We start from the raw sequence: 18,069 nt of genomic DNA, 5'->3' as shown, positions 1-18,069 counted from the left end.
CCAGCCCACCTTGCTCCTCTTGCCTTCTCCAGCTTAATCAATGGCAATTCCGCATGACCAGGTCAAAAGCCTGGGAGTTGAGTGCGTGCATCCTCTTACACTCCACATCCATCCCAGCAAATCCAGGCTTCCCTCTCAGTGACTCCAGAATCAGGCCACGCCTCGCCACTGCCACAGCCACCACCTCTTTGCTGGCTCCTTGCCCCCCTGATTGCCTCCTTACAGACTACTCATCATGATTATGTCATTTCTCTGCTCCAAACCCCCAACAGCTCCTTATGTCCTCAGAACACAACCCAGAGCCATATCATGCCCACCAGGCCCCACCTGGTCCAGCCTATGCCACCTCTCTGACTCTGCCATCAAACCATACACATGCACACATGCAGACCCTCACTCTCTCCTGCCATCCTGGATCCTTGCTAGTCCACCCACAAGCCATGCATGCTCCCATCCAGGGGCCTCTGAACGTACTCTTTCTACTGCACTGCCGGCCATGTTCCTCTCCCAAATATCTGCACACTCCCTCCCTCCCTCCCTTCCTTCCAACCTCTACTCAAGCATTGCCTCATCAGAGAGGCACCACGCCCTCACCCTTTACTCTGCTTTGTTTTCCTCATGAAACAGGCAACCTGAGAGATTATATATTTACTTGTCATTGACCACCTTCTCACTCAAATATTAGATCCCCGAAGGCGAGGTCTTTGCTTTATTCACTGTGGTGTGCTCCCAGTGCCTGAAACAGAGGCTGGCTCTATAGATTTGTTAGGTGGATAAGCAAAGAAGAGAGGAAAAACTGCAGGAGCACAATGCCTGTGGGCTATCTTCCCTTCCCTTCCTCCTTGGGCTCACCGTAATGGAGTTGGGGGCCTTTTCATTACCAAAGCCCTTTCTCCTCTCTGATCTCATTTAGTCCTTTCAAGAAACCCATCATTCATTTAGGGCCATGCATTATTATCCCACTTCATAGACAAAGCATCTGAGGCCAAGGCAGTCAGTGATATGGGTAAGGTCCCACGAGCCTCCTACCACCTGGCCTGCAGGCCTCCTCCATGGTGCACAAGGCCAATGGCAGACTAAGTCCCCTCTTCAAGCCTGCATCAGTTCTCGGGGGCAGGGGGCTGACCCCAATCAAGATCTGACTTGACATTCCACTGTCTTTCAACTCTTCTGGAAGGGGGTGGTACTGCCCAAAGCCAGCACTTGTCCCTGCACAACCCTGGCTCTCTCCTCTGAAAATCCCAGAAGGAGAAGGGACAGAGTCCATCGATATTTGCTGTGATCCCCACCTGCAGAGGGATTCGCTGTCCTTGCCAAGATCTGGACCCAGTCCAGTGGCAGCACCAAGCCAGGCCACTAGGTGGTGTCCCAGGACTCAGGCCATGTCTGCTCCCAGGAAAAGGGCAAACAGCAGCTTCTCTCCCAGAGCCCAAGAATCTGCCCCATGCCCATCCGCAGACTGACTAAAAGGGAGAGGAACCACCCCACTGACCCAGGATTCTTGGAATCCAAGACTCAAAGAGTTTCAAAGTAATTTATTTCCGAGGTGGGAAATATGAGGCACACATACCATCAATTTCTATCCCATGTCCCTGGCAGACATCACTAATCCATCCAGGTATTATTGTTCTATGGAACCCACACAGCCTCAGAACCCTTTTCAACACAGTGCTCTGGGCAAGACACTACCAGTGATTAGAACTGGCAGGCAAGATACAACCTGCTTGCCAGCTGTTTCACTTCCCGTATGCGAAGACTAGGCTCAGGCTTACTTTGTCTCATCAGGAATCCAGGCTGCAAAGGCCAGAGGGGCCAGAATGAGGTCATATGACCCCTGGGACACTTGTTTAACCATGGTTAAGTCCTGGGGAAACCTCAAGTGCGTAATGGCCCCACCCGTTAATGGAGAGGCCCAGGGTGGCTGCATCCTTGCCCGATTGTCACCTCTGGTGCGATGGGGACAGGATGCAGGGAAGTCTGACCAAGCTTCTTGGCTTCTGAGCTGGTGAGGCCTCGAAAGGGGGTGAAAGGAAGAGGGGAACAAGAGGCAAAAAGAGGCTGTCAATGTGTGTGTGTGTGTGTGTAGTGTGTAAGTGTGTGTGTGAGCACATGAGTGTCTAGCAGGGAGAAGAAGGGGGCAACCCTGAGAGAGATGCCTTGTCCGCGTGTCCCTGCACAGGCTTGTTTTCTTCACAAGCTATTAATGTCGCTGTAGCTTCAAAAGCTGGTGACCTTTAAATGCTGAGGCTCCTGCTCCTGCCCAAGGGCAGAAATGGCTTAATGGAAACTCAAACGGCCACAGCTGCTGGGGCAGCAACAAAGCCAACCTCATTCCCCAGATGCCTGGAGGCCTGGTGCGCTGGGCAGCCACACCTGTGCCCTTCTCCTGGGCAGGGGGGGCAGTGGGGAATCAGGAAGGGCCAAGAGGACCCTTGGGCACAGCCACTGGGGAGAGGAGGCTTGGCTGAACCTAAGACGAGGAGAAGTGATAGCAGGGGAGAGAGCCTCAGCTCTGCCCAACCCTGCTGGGTGACCATGGGTCGGCCCCTCACCTCTCTGAGCTGTCCCCCATCATTTAGTCCAATCTAAGGCTGAGGCAGAGAAAAAATCCCCTGCCTTGGAAAAATCTGTAGAAGAAAATAAAAGGGAAAAAAGACATTTTCTTTCCCAATTTTCTCTTACCTTACTTCTGTGGGCAGATCTGTAGCCAATGGGGGCTACAGGTAGGGACTAGAGCAAGAGATTTCAAAGGAAGTCAATAAGGTCCCTCCCCTATGGAAGGATTGGCCCGGAAGCCTCCGTCCTAAGGACCCCATTATTCATTTCTGCTCCCAAGACCCAAATATTGGACTTGGCTGCCATATAAGGTGCCATTAAGAAGCCAACTCTGCATTCCAGTTGAGAATATCCCAGATGATGCTCCTCAGGCATGAGAAACATGTCATTTGTTTGGCTTGTCTTGGTAGGATATTGTTAACAGTAATAATAACAAAACATTTATTGCTGGAGAAGCCAACGACTATTCCAAGTGCCTTATGCATGTTAACTCCTCGTTCCCTCTGTAGCCCTATGAGGTACATATGACCAGAGCTATTTCCATTCCACTAATAGAAAAATGAGGCACAGAAGAGTGGAGTAACTTGTTCAAGGTCCCATAGCTAAGTGGCCAAACTGACACTTAGGCCCAGCAGGTCCGATTCCAGATTTGACATTCTAAATCCACCGGGCTTGAACACCCCTCTGTATTCTCTGGAGCTGAGCAGACAGCAGAGCACACAGCAAAAATTCAGCAACTGTGACTTGAATTGAGTCCTAACAGGGCAGAGTTAGGCTGGAGAGGCTAAGGGTGCCTGGTGCTTGTGTCCAGGGAGCAAGGAAGGAGGGAGGAGGAGTTTGCAGACAAATCTTCATCCAGAGAGAGAGAACTGTGGCAGCTGTCTTGCAAAAACCTTTCCCCGTCCCACCAAGGTTATCAGTTGTCTGGTAACCAACTGTTTTCTGCCTCTACCTGAGCTGGTTGGGACTATTTCCCCAACAATCCCTCTCTCTCTCCATCAACAAATGCCACCAGCTCAGCCACAAATCTCAAGTCAGGAGCCTGGGAGATCAAACCTCAGTGGATGGAGGGGGTGCTGCTCCCCACTGCCCCACCCAGGAGCCACAGCCCTGGGGAGCCCTCTGGACTGGCAAGAATGTATGTGTACCTGGACCAAGTGCAGTGCCCCAAACTGGGAGATGGGGGGGTCCACTGGCGACTCAGGTGCAAGGCAATGAAGCTGGGCCAGCGCCATGCATGATCTCATGCTGGCCCGGGTCCAGCTCCCTAGGAAAGAGGGGCCAGGTGCCCCTCCTGGGCCTTTCTCTCAGGCAGTTAAGCTGCAGATCCCTCCATAGGCAGGGCCTGTGTGGTTTGCCCTGGAGTCTGGACAGCAACAGATGTCTCTAGGCCCCTGGGACAGGTGGTCAATGATGCCAAACAGTTCAGTATCTTGGCATGCCCAAGGAATCCAGGCCAAGGAACCAAGATTAAGGAAGGGTGCTCAGGGTGAGGCAAAGGAGGGTCCTGGGAACAGAAGTCCCAGCTCCCGCTCCCTCTCCCGCATGCTAACACACACACTTTGCACCCACCCACTGATCCACGAATTCCATTTCTATAGAATTCACAGAATATCACAGTGGAATAGTATACAGTAGTAAACAAAAATGAGGCATCTCTATAGGTCTCTATGCCCAAGACCTATTGCTCAGTAGAACAATGCAAGGTGCAGAACAGGGCATATGTCACTATATTGCACTGCATTACGGCATGGGTATGTCTGTCTGTGTGGGGGGGGAAGAGGGCACTCTGAAAGGATTCGTAAGAAACTGGTAATATAGGATTCCATATATTCTATTGGTTCTATAGAACTATGTTCTATAATATGCTTCCTAATTCTACAGAATTAGGCCATAAAAGACAAACCAGGAACTTTTCTCTGTAAATCCTTATATATATATCTTGTACATTTTGATTTGTGTACACTTATTAATTTAAAAATGAAACAATAATCTTATAAAGACTATCAAAGTGAGATTATCAGTGATTTTTTATGTTCTTTTTGCATATGTGTATTATCTATAATGGACATGAATTATTTTTTAATAATAATTATAAGTATATCTCTGTATACTTACTATGTGTCATGCACATTCTAATCACTTGGCATGCATTGTCTCATCAAAGCCCCACAGTAAAGCAATTTACAGATAAGGAAACTAAGGCTCAGAGAGGTGAAATAACTTACATAGGGCCACACAGAGTCAAGATTTGAATCCAAACAGTCTGGCCCCAGAGACCATGTTCTTCTTAACTTCCACCTTATATTGTCTCTCTGATTTAAAACAACAAAACAAAACAAAAAATAAACAAAAACTGAATGATGACAGAAAAAAATCTTACCAAAAGAAAAGAGCAAAGTACACAGTCACCAGGGCTTTGAACCCTTGTGATACTTAGAATCCCAGCTCAATCCTCCCCGCTTCTGCTTTGGCTGCAGTCCCACCTCAGTGGGAACTAGGCACCCATCCTCCCATGGTGCTGCCCCAAACCCCCTGGTCAGCCACCTGCCCACCTCCTGGCAGGCTTGCAGGGGAGGGTGAAGGCCCTGTGGGCAAGGTGATGGCCCATGCCACGGCTTTCCAGAGGCTAGACCACAGTATGGGCGGCCCATGGAGGCAGAGCCACAGCTCGTTTTCACTGGTGCTGAGTCCGGGTAAACGGACATGAAGCTCAGTGGTTACAAGTGGGCTTGAGCTGCGGGCTGAGCTCAGCTTACATCCTGGTCACCAGTGCCTGGTGAGCGGAACTTCTGAGTGAGCTTCCTCTTCTCTAGAACGGGTACCTGCACCTCCTCAGATGGGTTCCTGAGTGGGATTCATGTCATACAGACCCATAGGCTCCACACACAGAAGCTCTTGGTAGGGGGCAGCTGTAATAAAACTTTGTTGTGGGCCATTCAGGCCCTAAGGTCACATAGTTCTCAGGGGCTAAGTCTAGAGCCTGGCTTGAATCCAACCCTGAATATGGGGAGAGTGTGTAGCACAAAGGCCTCCCCTCAGGGTCCTCCAGGATTTAAGGCTCCAGGGCCCCTGAGTGGAGCAGAGAGCTGGGCCAACAGCCCCATTCCTGACCATACTCTGCCCTGGCTAAGTTACCCACAGGAGAAGGTTCTGGAATATATATAGGGACTGGCCTCCCCAGGCATCCCACTCCTCCTGGAGGCTGGGGCATGGTTTGACAGGGGCCTGCCCTGGGGTGGGGGTGCTCCCTGGGCCCTGGACAACAGGAGCACAGGCACACTGGCAGAGTGGCTGCCTCAGAAGTGCCGCCTCTGGCAGCTGAGGAATGCAGTCCCAGGGTTGGAGAGCAGAGGCTTAGAGGAGGGGGTGGTTGGCCCTGAGCTTCGAAAGAACAGGCGGCAGCTGCAGCTGGGAGGGCTGCTGCCCTCCTTGGGCAGCAGGGACACCATCAGAAATTCCACCCCAGTGAGAAGGGCCCAGCCCAGAGAGCAGATGGGATTGTTTAGAGCCACTTATCAGGCCAGCTACTCTCAGCCACAGGCTGCTCCCTCCTCCACACCTTCACCCCTTCTCTACAGCCCCGGAGCCCAGAAGCCTGCGCCAGACATCCCCTCCCCACCCTAGGCCTTCATTCATCCACTCTGCCTCGCCTCCACAGACTCATGTGCCCACACATGCCCCTGGGGACTCCACAGTTAGTAAGGCAGGGAGAAAGCCCCTGTTCTCACTTCCAGATGGTGCGCATTGCCAAAGGTCACCGAGCTCCAGGCTGCAGAGTGGGATTTGAACCCAGATCATGAGACTCCCTGGCCAGTGATCTCCAGGGCAGGCACATACACTGGCATGCTCCAGTACAGCTCTCACACCTGTGTGTTCCACATGCACCAGCTCACTCAAACCCACTCACTCATACAGTGCTCCGTGCTCTTCTCAGGCGCTCCAGCCACAGGACACAGATGCCTTCTTTAGACTTCTCCTGAAGCCTCCTGTCTAGCCCAGGCACTCAACCCACTCCACTCTTCAGCCAACTCTGGAACTATGTTTTTAAAATCACAGCCACACTCTCTCCTAAACACACACTGATGTGCACAGCACCCTCCCCTCCTGCAGCCCACCCTGCAAGCCACTCCCTTCACCAAGTTGATGGCAGGGTAAGATGAGACCCCATCCCTCTCTCCCTCTTCCCCATTTGTGTCCAGAATGATTTTTATAGCATCCGGAGTTCAGGACAATGACGTCGGGCTGACCTAACTTGCAGTAAAACTGGCCCAAACTGGGAAGCGGAGCAACCTGGTTAAGATACTGCCTTCCTGGTTGCCTGCAGAAACAGCTCCTAGAAGGGAGTGCAGACCCTGGCCCTCCAATATGACAGTCAGGGGAAGGGCTAGGAGCTCCTAAGGGTCCCGTAACCAGACTTCTTTGCCTCCAGAGCCTCAGTCTCCACCTCTAGAAAATAGAAACAGTCCCTATTCAGTCTAACCTTTCTCATCACTGAAATTTTTTAGGGATGCAATGACATGAGTGGGGATGGGGGCAGATCAGGGCCAGAGAAAGGCATCACTGTACTAGGTATACACCATGATGCTGCCTCTGCAGAAGGAGGTGGCTGAGTCCTAGTCCCCCAGGGCTGGAAGGACCCAGACCTTTCTTTAACTATGGAACCACAATCCTTTCCTCAATGGAAATCCTCAGCAGAAGTCCATTCTGCAAGGACATTAAGCAGAAACCTTAACGTACTCCCCTAGCACTTATGCATAATCAATGAACCTGCCATTTACTGAGTGCTAGGCAAATGCTTCTCACACATGGTGTCAATCCCAACCATAATCGAGAACTGTAGACCGATACCTTCTACCATTATCGGAGACATTTTACAGATAGGGATACTGAGTCATGTGGAGGTTGTCCACATCCAAACGGCATGGCCTTACATGGCAGAGACCAGTGTGTCTGTCCAGTCTCCTGACACACCAGTTACTTGCAAGTGTTTTAAAGCCTGGATTTAATCCCTCATGCTCTCCTTTCCTGAACTGTTTGCGCCTACCTGTTTCCCCTACTGCTACCAGCCTGCTCTTGGGGGAATGCAAATGTGCTTTTCTGCCAGTCTCAGAAGCAAATGCTGTTTGCATTATAGCAATGTATCTCAGAGGACTGTGAGACTTCATGAGACTCCCCTGACATGTGTGCCCCACTATAAATCCCCAGGGGTGCAGCCTGGGAATCTGCATAGTAACAAGCTCCTCAGGTCATTCTGATACCCAGAAGAGTGTGAGAAACACTACCTTACAGAATTGATGCCGTTTGGAGCCCTGGATTCTGGTTTTAGCTCCATCACTAACCAGCCAAATTATGACCTTAGGCAAGTTATTTTTACTTCCTGGGCCTCCAGGCTCCCATCTGAAAAATAGGCAGGGAGGACTAAGTGATCTCCAAGACCCATTTCATCCTTGACATCCTCTGTGTCTGCCCAGGGTCCCAAGGTGGTCCACAGATGTATGAACTGAGTCTCATGGACTGTTCAGTCCCTGTAGCAGCCAATGTACACTGTAGGTACACATTAAAAAGAATTCCTATCCAGTTTATTTGGGGATATCTACAAAAAAATACCTTATCTCTGCCTCCAGGCCCTAAACAAATGGCTTTCTGATTGTCCATATACCTCCCCACTCCCCTGAGTATCTATTTTCTTCATTCCAGCCTGAACCAACCAGGATTCTGTAAACATTGGGTTTGTACACCTGGGCTTAGTCAACAGTCTTCAAACAAAAGCTCTGCCAAATCACCCCACAAGCCCAAGCATGCACCTGCTCTGTCTGTCACAGGGAACTGGCCAGTCTGGGGCGTGTGGATCCGGAGCTCCTTCCGTCCCATCACAGAATGAGCATGAGGGGTTGGGCAGGATAGAGGGTGTAGCCAGAATGGCTCCAGCCTACGAGTGGGTTACAAGGTTATCCAGACTTAAGAGGGCACCCAACAGTTGCTGGGACCTTCCAAAAGCAGCTAGACATTCCTCAGTCCCTTGATTCCTTGATGATCATTATTAAAATTTAACGTATTCAGCTTGTGCTCACTCATTGCTTGCTGGCAGTAAAACATAAGATCGATTTGTCCTTCAAGGTCTGTAAATCCTTGACACTGGAGTTGTGGGGACTCTCAACACAGCCCCCAGACACAAGGTGAATTCAGATGCAGTCCACTTTTTCGTGTGGTGAGTCTGTGTGTGCACACAAACTAACTAAAGCCAGCGGGATGAACAGGAAAGGCAAGAATGAAAATGCACTTCCAACAGTGGGAAACATCTGGGCACTGTAGCCAGGGTCTGCTGATACTAGTCATTTAAGAATCCCAGAATAGATGGTTCACTAACTCTGAGAATGCTGAGTACCTCCAAATGCTTGTGCTTTACATGTGTACAACACTTAACAGTGTACACTGCTGGAGGAGAAACCACAAACCCTTTCCCTTCAGCCAGGCTCTAGGCTGGGCATGTGCCGGACAGCAGAGCACTCACCCTGGCACTGTGCTAAGTACTTCATCCACATGCAGTCCTTACAACAGTCCTCTGAGGTAGGAAGTATTCCCTTGTCAATGAGGAAACTGAGGCACAGAGGAATTAAATAACTTACTTGAGGTCTCATAGCCAGGAAGTGGCTGCATCAGGATTCTACCGCAAAGCCCACACTTCCATCCACTCACCACACTGTCACCCCACTTACAATGGTGAACCCCTGACCTCGGCATGGGGCAAAAAGGGAAACTGAATCTCCAGAGGGGCAAGGAACATGAGGTCAGCCTGGCAAGGGTCCCACCTTCAGGCATCCTGGACAAGCACAGAGTGGCTGCATGGAGGAGGCTGGAGAGCAGGGAGACGGAAAAGAAGTGGGTGTACTCCAGCTCAGAGCTGAACAGGCCAGTCCTGCCACATGCCTCCTCTGCCACAGCAGTCCCAGGCCCAGAAGGGGCCTTGCTACGCTCCCACCCCACCCCCAGCAGGATCCCCCATCCCAGTCTGGGCTCTGATCAACACCAGACAGCAGCGAGTGAGTCAGGCTGGGCAGCAGGAAGTGGCCATACTTGAGAATCATTAACATGCAGGGATGAGCTTGGTTCTTGAGCAAGGGCTGTAGAATTTCACTTTCAGGAAGGAGCTGGCAGGGTGGGGCAGACTCTGAATTGCACAACCAAAAAGCACAGGCTGAGACACACACAGGTCCCACGTGGAGTCTGCTTAGACAGGCCCCCTGCAAAACAGCACAGGCAAACCCAAGGCCCTGCACACGTGGCTGGTCTGCAGAGAGAGCGCAGGCCAGCCCATCTCCATGGCTCTTTACAGCAGAGAGGGCTTCCAACAGGGGGTAAATCGGAGCTTTGTGGGTAGTCGGCTTCCAAGTCAGGGAAGCCAAGCTTAGGAAGGAAGGAGAAGGCAGCTGAGGGAGGGTGAGAATTCAGGCTTCCGACCACGGAAGGGGCGCCCCAGCTCTGGGGTCCCTTCCTGCCCCCTCCTTCCTGAAAGACAGCCTCCCTCCTCCAACCATGCAGGTGCCACGTGTTCCCCAGTGTCTCCCAGGTGCAAGGAAGCCAGCACACAGCCCTGAGGGGCACCCTCCCCCAGTGTGTAGGGCAATTTTTAGGGGCCATGGCTCATCCCTGAAAGAGTCACATCTCAACCACCAGCAGTGGTGGGAAAAGACTGAACTAGTTCACTCTGGAGGTGATGAAGAGGAAAGGGAGAAAAGTTAGTCGACAAGGAAAAACCCATTTTTAAAACCATAAGATTAACTACAAGAATAAAAGAGTCTTTGAGCAAGCCCCATAGCCTTAAAACCAGGACTGTCTCTAGATCCCAGGGAATGGGCCCCTTGCAGGGGTCAGGCAGAGGCTAAGGCTTTACCCAGCTCCCCTTCTGCACCTCATTAGAGCTTAACCATCAGGCCTTCAAGGAAATTGGTAGAAATGGGACCCTTGTCCTTTGTCAATTACAAAGTAAACTGCTCCCTGGTGGGATGGCCCTCCTTTGCAGGGGGGCTCTCACACTCTGAGAAAATCCCCTTGTTCCTATCCTCCTTCAGCTTGGCTTGGGGTAACAGCGAGAAGTGGAAAGGAATCAGCCTGTTTAGGGAAGATGCCTGTTCCCTCTGTGTTGTGGGACATCTGGCAGGGGCAGGCCACCCACCAGGTCCAACTCACCCCCTCAAAGCTGCTCTGTTTGCAAAGGGCTTTCGGGGACAGGAAGCAATAAACAGAGTCAAGCGGCCAAGATGCAGGGGCTGATTATGCAGTTTATGGGTTTTCCAGGCCTCTTTGTACTCTTCCCCCTGCTGCCTGGGGCCAGGCAGAGAAAGGTGCTGGCCAAAGCCTGACTGGCCCTCGGTTTGGAAGGTGGCCTTTTGCCAGGCCTTTCCGAGTGCGTGAGGGGACTGCATGCCTTGGTGACCCCCCAAGCACCTCTCATAGTTCCAAAGAGAACCCCACCCACCTGCCCCCTACAGCTAGAGTCCGGACACACACACACACACACACACACACACTCAGGCCCGCTGCTCACCTCTCCACCCAGCTCTAAGTTACTTCCTTACTTCCCAGGAGGCTGACTGCCATAGTTCCCAGAGAAGAGGACATGCTGGCCTTGGCAGCCAGCTAGCTAAGGCCAGGTGGGTGGCCCTCTTTCACAGAGAAGCCATGGCTCAGCTTAGTTTAGCTGCCCTGGGAATGGAAAGCAACTTGGGAAAAGCTGAGACTGGTGGGGAAGGTGGTTTGGGGCTACATGGCCTTCCTAATACCAAGTTCAGCTCCCATTCCCTGCAGTCTGATAAAACGGTAGCCCCCATGTGCAATGCTGTAAATGCAGAGCAGTCTGGGAGGATGAAAAGGGGGAAAGTTCCCACTTGTCTCTCAATATCCAGTGACCAATAAACAACACAAGATACACCCACAAAATGGAAAAGCATGCAGCCCAGATCTCAGGAGCCAATGTGGAACAACATGAGAAAGTCAAGCCCAGGGCCATCCGTGTGCTCTGCTATTTCAGGTGAAGTGCCCGAGTGTATACTTGTACATTTGGATATGCACAGGAAGATGTCTGAGTGGATACCCACCAAAGGTTATGTACCAGTTATCTAAACGATTCCATGAGGAAGGATCTTTTGCTATTTACTTTAGGCTCCTCTGTATCCTTTGAAGTTTTTCAACAAACATGCATTATCTCCATAGTTTAAAATGAAGAGTCAAAAAATAATAATAAAGTGCATTGCTGGTGGGAATTTAAAATGGTGCGGCTGCTATGGAAAACAGTTTGGTGGTTCCTCAAAAAAGTTAAAACAACAAATTACCTAGGAACTATCAATTTCACTCCTAGATGTATGCCCAAAAGAACTGAAAGCAGAAATTCAACAGATACTTAGACACCCGTGTTCATAGGAACATTCTTTACAATAGCCCAAAGATAGAAACAGCCCAACTGTCAATCCACATATGAATGGATAAACAAAATAGCTGTATAGTCTATACAAATGGAACAATGGCACATTATTCAGCTATAAAAAAGAATGAAATTCTGATATATGCTATATCAGATATATGATATATATTATATATCATATATATGATATATGATAAATACGATATGTAAAAATATATAAAATGTATATATATATAAATTCTGATAACAACATGCATGAACCTTGAAAACACACCAAAAGCCATACACAGAGGACAAATACTGTATGATTCCACTTGTATGAGGTATCTAGAATAGGTGAACTCCTAGAGACAGAGATTAGAATAGAGGTTACCAGAGCCTGGGGGTACAGGGTAGCAGAGAGTTACCGTTGAATCAACACAGAGTTTCTGTTGAGGATGATGAGCAAATGCTGGCAATGAATAGTGGTGATGGTTGTACAACAGTGATACTTAATGCCACTGAATTGTCACTTAAAAGTGGTCAAAATGGTAATTTTATGTTATGAATATTTTACCACAATAAAAATAAATAAAGACATGAATCAGGAGGAATGTGGCACTGGGATGTAAAAGAGACTGAGCATCACCAGGTAGAAGGGGGCACTACTAGGGCTATTCAGACAGAGGGCAACCTGCACACAGGAAATCCTGCCTGCACAGAGGGGCTCTGTCCCCAGCTGCACAGGGCGAGCCAGGGCACAATGGCACCCTGTTGATGAGGGCTGTTCACATGGCCTACAGAGTCACATGTGCCATGGGATCTGGGGGAGATGGTGCTGGGACATTTGGAATAGCTGGGTTATGTATGATACATTAGGAAACAGCTATTAGAAAAGGTTAGTGTGCTGGAAAATGAAGTATGATTCTGGGAGTCTTGGACAGAAAGGTGGTGGCGGGGAGATGCTTGCCTATACTGCACGGAGAGAGGAGAAGGGCAGAAGGAGCCTAGAGGGAGAGGATAAGAAGAGGTCTGTCCCATAGGGTGCTCTGGCATGCAGAAACACTCATTCATTCATTCATTCAACAAACATCAGAGAGCACTCCCAGGCTCTAGGCAGTAGAAACTGGGGGCTGTGGTAGGGGTGGGATAAGAAGGCCAACTTATATGGTAAATACCATAGTGCATCTTCAGTCCCACTACCCGTCTTGCTAAAAAATATATATACATTTTTAAAGCAAGAAACTAAAAGCTGCCCCAGCCTTTACCTTTCGTGAGAAGGTAAAAATCCCTCTTACTTGAGGCCAAGCTGTTCAATCCAGAATAGGATATAAGATTGAAACGGCCAGTGTGAACCGACTACCCTGATGCACACAAGCATGCTCATTGGCAAGTTACCAGGCATAGACCAATACCTTTCTTCCCAAAGAGGAGAAGCAAAGCCAGGAGTGTGGGCTTGCCGGGGTGGGATCCCAGGTTTTGAAGCCTGTGCCTGCTGAATTCAGACTTCCTAGGTACACAATTTCCTGAGGTCTTACCCTGCTTATCTCCAAGTGAGCAACGACAGAGAAGCCACACACGTTTGTGGTCAGTGGCATCTCTGCCTGACCTGAGATAAGAATATTTCAACAATGGGCTTTGTTTTGAAAGGCCACCACATCCACAGCCTTCCTGAGATGTATCATGTGTGTTTGTGTGTGCATAAGAAAGGGGGAGGCAGGCAGTTCTGAAACACCTCTCCTTGGCCACTCTCGGCCTTCTCAGAAACCCAAGTCTTCTAGAACTTTCCTGTCCAATAAGGTAGCCACTAGTCATGTGTGGCGATATGAATCTTAATCTTAATTAAAAGTAATAACATTTAAAATTCAATCCTGGGTTGTGCATCCACATTTCAAGTGTTTGATACCCACCTAAGCTAATGGTATCATATTGAAAGGTACCTGTTTTAGGACATGTCTGACATTGCAGGAAGTTCTGTCAGACAGTACTATTCTAGAGCCTAAAGGGGAGCCCTCCTCTTCAATAGTATGAAGCCCTGGTGTACTGTAATTGGAGTGCTTTGCTACAAGCATCTGGGGGAGACCAAGGACTGTGGGTAATTGACTCCCAACAGAGGAACCCTTCCACATCCTTCAGGAAGGGTGGCTAACTGCAAAGACTCCTCCTCCTAGGCAGGTGAGCACCAGGTCCTCTCCGCACTGGTGTCCTCAGCCTCATCCAAGATCAAAGCTTTGGCCTAGGCCCTGTGAAACCTGCACCCCAGGCAGAGAGAAGCAGAAGTCCATCTAGAAGCCCATGTTCTGGTTTTAACACTCACATGGTCCTGGTCTCAGAAGACCAGATTCAGAAAAGGCCCTCCGGTTTGCTTTGCCTGGAGGAAGGGGTTGCTCAGCACCACCAGGGCTCATCCACTGAACCCATTCTGGGTGTGCCCCACAGTGGCCCCAGAACTGCCTCCCTGGGTGTCTCCACAGCAATGGGAAGAAGTCAGAGGGAGAGGGCAGCTGAGGCAGGGGTACATGCGTGAGTGGAGGACAGGGAGTAGGTGCTTATTAAAGAAAAAAAAAAAACATCATTTCAAGGAATCCGATAGACCAGGCTATGAAAATGAACTGAAAGGGGTTCTGAGAACACAAATGATGACTGGGTGTGTCTTTGAACTAACCAGAGAGAAAACCGGTCAGAGCATCTCCCACCTTTGCAACATACACCAGACTCCATGACACGATGGCTGGGGCACCGTCATGCCTAACTTTACCCATCTCCTTAAGCAGTTCCCCATTTGAGTCAAAGGGGAGTTGCCATTCTCCCCACAACTTGCCCCAGCTTGGCCCTGAAAGTCAACCAGCATGAGCAGTAAGTCAGCAGTTTTTCTGGCAAGCTGCAGGCTGGGGGCTGGGAGGTAAGTAAACAGACAACCCTCAAAGAATGGAGACCCCCAAGGGGAAACTGGGTTCTGGTCCTGCCTCTGCCGCAGGGAGCCTTGGGCAAGTTCCTTTTTCCTTTGAACCTTAAAAAAAAAAAAACAGATACAGAGAACTGCACAAAACAAATGTAAGTTTAATGAATTATCATAAGGCAAACACTTTGTAACCACTCATGTTAAGAAACAAAACCTTGCCAGCCGCTCCAAAACCCTCTCCATGTACTGACTTCTGTAGTAATGACTTGCATTTCTTTGTCACCCAAATGTACATCCCTGGACATTGTACTTTAGTCTCACATGCTGTTTGTCTTTTAAGTCTATTTTAATTTACAGCTTCCCCCTTCATCCTTTTTTGCCCTTATAATTTATGAGTTGAAGGATGAAGGCCATTTGACTATGGACTTCCCTAGTCTCTGAAGTTCATGGAGCAAGTTTCCTTTTCTCTCTGAACCTCAGTTACTTCTTTCCTACCAGCACCGCCCTGCCCAACGACAGGGCTCCTGTGACAATAGACACAGCCTGGAAGCACATCAGGAAATCCTTATGGTATTTGCTAAGCAAAGAATGCAGGATGCAAACCGATACATATGGCATGCTTTCAGCTACATAAAGAAAAAATGCAGAGGAAAAAGGACCAGATGGAAATACGCCATACAGCAGTAGCTGTCCTGGATGGTGGAGTTCTGTGTGTCTACCCCCACGTCTGCCTTATCTCTTTCTTACGTTTTCCACAACTAGCTTATAACAATTTGATAAGGCACAAGGCATTTTTAAACATTTTAAAGAATACAGTACTCTTAAAGTATGGCCCAAGATCAAATGTCACCAGGCTTGTCCACTCTCCCTTCACAGGACCACCTGGCTTTGCTCTGTGTTCCCATGGCCACCCCTGTCCAGCTGAGATCCTCAGCATCCCACACCTGCTTTCCTTGACTCCTCCGAGCTGGTCTTCCCGCCTCCCTCTTATCTTCTAATGCCAACAGAACTCATCTACAGCATGCCAGGTCACTTTCCAGGTCACTTTCCAGCTCCTCTGTCTATTGTGTAAAGATCAGACCCCTTCCTTGCTCTGCATCAGTGGTCATTACACTCAGCGCCCAGTGAGCATCTGAGTCACCCCCAGGGCTTGTTAAACACACATTGCTGGGCTCTACCCCCAAAGTGCCTGTTTCCCTAGGTCTGGGGTGGGGCCCAAGAATTTGCATATCTAACGCGTTCCCCTGGCTCAGGACCACACTGGGGAATGCTGATATGCAAGGCTCCTCTGTCCTCTGGAACAAGCCCTGTCCAGCTTTCATGATTTTTCTCAATTTCCCCTTTCCATGAGGCAGTCTCCGGAAACTTCAGACAATACTGATCTTCCTCTGCTCTTCCAGACCACTCCTAGCACTTAAAAAGGTCTGGTGATCTGGAAGAAGGGAGAGAGCCCTTGGTGGCCATAATGATGGGCAGTGAGGCATGTTATCATTTGCTGTCTCCTTCCATCATAGCAGTTCTTAAGGGCAGACTGGGAGGGACACTTCTTCAGTGACCCCACACTACCCAAGAGGTTCTCTGCTAGTCCCAGGTGAACTGATTCTGTTTCTTTCATAGGCACCCCAGTGACAGTCACACACAGACTTCTAATTATTCACTCATTCATTCGCTGTCAATCAGCTATTTGGTGAGCAACCTGCTGTATGTCAGGATGCACCAGATAAAAATCTCTTATCTTCACGGAGACCAATACAATAGCATGAGTTACAACAGAAGCTTGCAGAAAAGGCTCCTTGGAACTGTGGCCAAATGCCCCCCCCCCCGCCCCTGCAGCCCCAGGGACCGCTACACACACACAACCGTGGCCCGGGGTACAGGCACTGCTGCCGCCAGCAAGCGCATTGTTGTGGGCACACCCTCATGTAGCCATGGTGAGGCTTCAGCTGCCAGTCGCAGGCTTCATTCTTCCCGCTAAGCCACCCTGGCCTTGGGGACAGGGTTTATGGGCAGATATTGTTAGGAGAACAGATGTTTAGGCAAGAGGGCAAAGCAACCAGGAACAACAGCTGTGAGTGTGCAGGCCTGGAACCACTGCAGGGAGGCAGGAAGTCAGCACCCCCTGAGGAAAAGGCAGTAAATGTCTGAGGAACAGACACCGCCCTGCTTCTTCAGAACATCTGGGGCTCTGGGCACTGAGGCCATCTGTCCAGCAACACATTTTGAGCAGACGGAAGGCATCATGGATTCTGTAAGGCAAATGTTGGCTTCTCTGTGACCTTGAACTTTCACTTTGTGTCCCAGCTTCACTGTCCAATAGTATCTTTTTAAAAAGTTGTAAAGCCCAAAAACAAGATGATAGAGATCCCCTTTGAAAGAATAAAAGGAGATATTAAAAAACAAACAATAATGCCACCCTGTAAAAGAAAGAAATTGCAGGGAGACAGGGCAAGGAAGATCCATCAATGCCTCAGTAGGGAAGTCCTAACTGTGCTCAGGCATCCCTGAGCAGTGATTCTCAGGGGCAGGGGTGAAGCAGAATCTCTGGGGAGCTTTAGAAGGACAAAGGGCCAGGGACACCTCCTGAATCAGAATCTCTTGAGGTGCACATAACCGCCATTCCCCAAACCTCAAGCAAGTCAATGAAGCTCAGGGTATCAGGGCCTCTCCTAGTTAAGAGACACTACCCCAGAGGTGTGTAGGAAATCATTATCTAGAGGGGAGGAGGGAGGGACAGTGGCCACAAGGAAAACATCAAGGGAGCCAAGAGGACCATCTAGAGAGGAAAAGGAGTGTCACATTGAGGTACACTTTGTTTTTGCCCCCCACTCCGGAGATCAGGTTCTGGAGAGGAGATATCACCCTTCTAGTAAGGTCAGCCAGGACCCCAAGGGCCCTGCTGCTTCAGCCACTGCATGGCCAAGTCCTCGGTGCTCCTTCCTTGGGCCACCGCCCCATCCCAGCACATTTGCCTGGCCCTGTACTCTTAATGCGACATGGCCCCAGCAGCCTCACCCTGACCCACGGCTACTCTTTATTTCAGGATTCTGATTGCAGTCTTCCTACTCCTCCAGGAAGACTTCCCACATGTAATCCTTGGCTCACCCCTACATGGCCTGTTACATTCTCACTGCACCCCTCAATGTGGCAGCACTATTCACATGATATCACAATTACCAGTGTGGCCCGACAGACAGTGGCCACTTGAAGGGCA

General features: G+C 49.8%; 1 protein-coding gene across 4 annotated transcripts in view; it reads right to left on the bottom strand.

The window, feature by feature from the left end:
- The window catches only part of CUEDC1 (CUE domain containing 1), a 76,616-nt gene that overhangs the window by 24,967 nt on the left and 33,580 nt on the right, over positions 1-18,069 (bottom strand). Inside the window, exon 2 of one of the 4 annotated variants that reach the window (XM_036879928.2) lies at positions 4,785-4,871. The exons of 2 other annotated variants lie outside the window; for them this stretch is intronic. The gene's annotated coding sequence lies outside the window, so the exon portion shown is untranslated. Of the gene's footprint in view, positions 1-4,784; positions 4,872-12,350; positions 12,409-18,069 lie in introns of those variants that run through there. One more of the 4 variants, XM_036879929.2, reaches the window with a different exon arrangement.

Source organism: Manis pentadactyla, chromosome 4, assembly GCF_030020395.1.
Source record: "Manis pentadactyla isolate mManPen7 chromosome 4, mManPen7.hap1, whole genome shotgun sequence".
Classification (NCBI taxonomy): domain Eukaryota; kingdom Metazoa; phylum Chordata; class Mammalia; order Pholidota; family Manidae; genus Manis; species Manis pentadactyla.
Note: the sequence above shows the minus strand (reverse complement) of the source record. Positions and strands in the feature narration are given on the sequence as shown.